The sequence below is a fragment of the Mauremys mutica genome, chromosome 1 (genome assembly GCF_020497125.1).
Source record: "Mauremys mutica isolate MM-2020 ecotype Southern chromosome 1, ASM2049712v1, whole genome shotgun sequence".
Taxonomy (NCBI): Eukaryota; Metazoa; Chordata; order Testudines; family Geoemydidae; genus Mauremys; species Mauremys mutica.
Window position 1 is genome coordinate 148,902,832 of NC_059072.1, and position 3,573 is coordinate 148,906,404.

Genomic DNA, 3,573 nt, shown 5'->3' on the forward strand with positions numbered 1-3,573 from the left:
TCCCTTCCCTGGACCTGTGCCACCGAATTAAAGAAAAGCTGGGCATATTTCAGGAAGCCATTCCTCATTAACACTGCTGAGATTTTAAGTGGTTTTGTAAAGAATTCTACTTCAGAGAAGTGTAAATTTACCCTATCCAAGACCAAGGATTTGGAAAGAGCTGAGGTTGAAACAGTCCACACCCAGTTTTTGGTTTCCACACCAGTAAAGGAAGCTATGGTGACCCAAGGAAAATCGTTTGTACAACTCCACTTCCTAGTTCAGTGTCACTGATTACACTTCCAAAGTATGCCAAGGTTAGATTGAGAACAATCATCCTTCACTGTTTGAGTGAGAGAGTGCTTCATAGGACATTCCTTCCCTGTGGATCCCAAACTGGCTGCCTGGTTGGGTAACAAAGACTTTCAGGCTGTAGAAATGGTGGTAACCAATGAGGCAACAAATGTGTCAGGCTCCAATTTCAGACTTCTGGATACTCACAGGTTGAGTCCTGATTCCCTGGTTGTGTCTGACGCTGTGGCTACACAATAAAGCTGATGTTGGCACAGCTGCACCAATGTAGCTGCGCTGCTGTAGCACTGCTATTACAGACGCTCTCAGCCAATGGGAGCGATCTCTCCCATCTGACTTGATTAGTCCAGTCCCTGCAAGCGGTGGTGGTTATGTTGGCAGGAGAAACTCTCCTGCTGATGTAGCACTATCTACACAAGGGGGTTAGGGCTGTGTAACTATGTTGCTCAGCTGTGTGGATTTTTCACACCCCTAAGCAATATAGTTATCCCGATAAATGTCTTTAGTGTAGACCAGACCTTAGTTTTTTCTTGTGTTTTTTGCATTTACATTACTTCTTTACCTCCTCCTACTTTGAAAGATTAAAAAGTGTGACAAGAGAGGTATTTTTCTCCATGATGCAAACATTCCGACATAGAAGACCCCTTCTACCATCACACATGGCAGAAGAACCAGAGATATATGAACTCACAGAAGTGTTCGGACCTACGTTGGGACAAACCACAACTTGAGCCAAGGTTCAGTTGTTGGCAATGGGGATTAAAAGAAAACTAACATATATGATAAGAATTTGTGATCTTTTAATATGTTATTGTTACCAGTTAAAATGAAATTATAGGTGAAGTTATTGGTTAAAGAGTAAGAGACTGTGTGATGATCTGAATTATTTTGGAAAACTGAAAGTTGTCTTGTTTTTGTGTTTTGTTAGTCGTACAGGCAATACAACAGGAAAAGGGACTGTCTGAATTGCCAAGGCAGGGAATGAACAATCTACAGCAACATTAACATACAACATCATTAACAACAAACACACTCTAATCATGCTCCAGCCAGTAGGGAAATAGGCAGGAATTCTTGCTGTTCCGCCATGGCCACACGTACAGAGCTGCACAGCAGTGAGTGTGCTGGGGAAGCTGGTCTGACCAAACAATTGGAAATGACCCTTCAGTGAGAACAGAACCATAGTGTAGAAAAGCCCCTCTGTTGAGTGGTTGTGGCTGAGGGCTTAGGGAGCTGGGCTAGAAAAGCATACGGGTCTTTCTGTGGAGGTTTGATTCTTGCCTGCTAGGTAAGGCTGGTGTGTGGTGTCTCCCTGGCTGTACTTTCAGTGTCTGATCACCCATGGTGCCACAGGGAGCCAAGTCTAGATGTATTCAGAGGCTAAGGACATTTCAAACATTGAATCTATGCTGTTGCAGCTCAGTAATGGAGAGCTCTATGCCAGGGTTCCTCAAACTTCCTTTCACTGCATCCCCCTTCTGCCAAAAAAATTTACTGCATGGCCCTGGAAAAAGGGACCAAGCACCAAGCCCCTCCACACCAGGTGTGTGTGTGGGAGGAGCCATAGCCTGAGCTCTGCCCCAGTGCGGGGAGGGCAAAACCAAAGCTTGAGGAATTCAGCCCTGAGTGGTAGGGCTCAGACTTTTGGCTTCAGCCCCAGGACCCAACAAGTCCAACAGCAGCTCTACAGACCCCATTAAAACAGGATCACGACCCACTTTGGGGTCCTGACCCACACTTCAAGAACCACTACTCTATGTTGATGGGAGAGAGTTTTCCTGTGGGTGTAGTTAATCCACTTCCCCAAGAGGTGGCAGCTATGTCAGGGGGAGAAGCTATATTGGTGGGTGTGCAAGTTGTGGTGTTTACCACATTTAAGAAGTTTAATCAAACCCCATTTTTAAAACCACCTGTGGTCTGGGAATGGCAAAGGAGCGCGATGAAGCAGGGTCTGTCCTTCAAAGTCCTGGAGATCACAAGTCCTTGCTCTTGTTTTCATGGGGGTATAGCTCAGTGGTAGAGTGTTTGACTGCAGATCAAGTGGTCTTTGGTTCAAACCCAAGTGCCCTCTTATAACCATCTTTCTTTTTTTTTTTTTTTTTAAAAAAGGAAAACATTTTCATTTCCATTCTCCATTATGTTCAGGAGCTCCACTATATGAGGATGCTTGAAATGAATGTAAACACTCAACATTTCGCCGTCCAAATGCATTAAAACCTAGCAAACCTGTCCATCAGCTGAAATCAGTTCCAATCCTCTAAGTGTCTAGTTTATGTTTTCATCAATTAAACAAAGGGATCATATGAATGTACATTTGCAGATCCCTCTTCTCCAGGGGCTATGTTGTGCAGAAGAACAAGAACCACATCCAGTTGCAGTTCAGGAGTCTGATGAGCAAAGACAACTTGGAGCAGGCTAATGCCACCAGTACCTTGGCTCCTTCCCATTCATCCAGCAGCTGGGCCCCCAGGACAAGGCATGAGAAGAAGATAGTGGCTGTGAGCAGGAAAATAGCCCCCAAGAAGCTGGCTAAAGCTGTCAAGATCCCCAGGAAGGTCACCATGCCCATGAATGTGGTTGTGGAGATTAATGGAAGGAGGAGGCACACGTCAGAACATTAGGGGGGGCTCACGTCAGGGCCCTAGGGGGGCTCTGGGTGATCGCTGCTTCCCACCACCCAACACAGATGTAATGAGGTTGAGAAGTGTCTGCAAAAGAGAAACTAAACAGCTAATTATTCCTCAAGAAAGGTTTTTAATGACTTACAACTATAAAGGCAACACAAACAGAATAAGAAAAACAGAATTAAAGACCAGCACTGAGTGAGAATTAGTACAAATGGCAAGTTATACTGGAGACAAGCAAAGTCCAAGTAATATTATGCATTAACTACCTATTCCTATAAGTGCACATATAAAAGGTAAAATATATTGAAAATAGTCACAAGCACGTGCAACGTTACTATTACTGCTTGTCCAGCAACTTTACATGTACTGTAACCACCCCCAACAAATAAAATTCTCTATGTAATACTAATACATTGATTAACTATATTTTACTAACCTTAACCTACCTATCACTTTATATAACAACTTATAAACTTTGATTTACTTTTATGGTAACTTATACTGAAGACAGGCACAGCGACTTGTAAAGCTATTATGGTTTATAAACTACTAGCTTCACCAGTGAAGGACATAAATCCACAGCGTGTAGAGGTCAAGCATAGAAGTTTATTACACACAGCGCTGGCGGAGTGTCACCTTGATTATTAGGCTCAGA

The 3,573-nt window shown here is 43.6% G+C and overlaps 1 non-coding gene across 1 annotated transcript; it reads left to right on the forward strand.

The window, feature by feature from the left end:
• The first annotated feature begins 2,290 nt into the window (after positions 1-2,290).
• TRNAC-GCA lies at positions 2,291-2,362 on the forward strand. Its single transcript has one exon. It is a non-coding gene; the product is annotated as a tRNA-Cys (tRNA).
• The last annotated feature ends 1,211 nt before the right edge of the window (positions 2,363-3,573 follow it).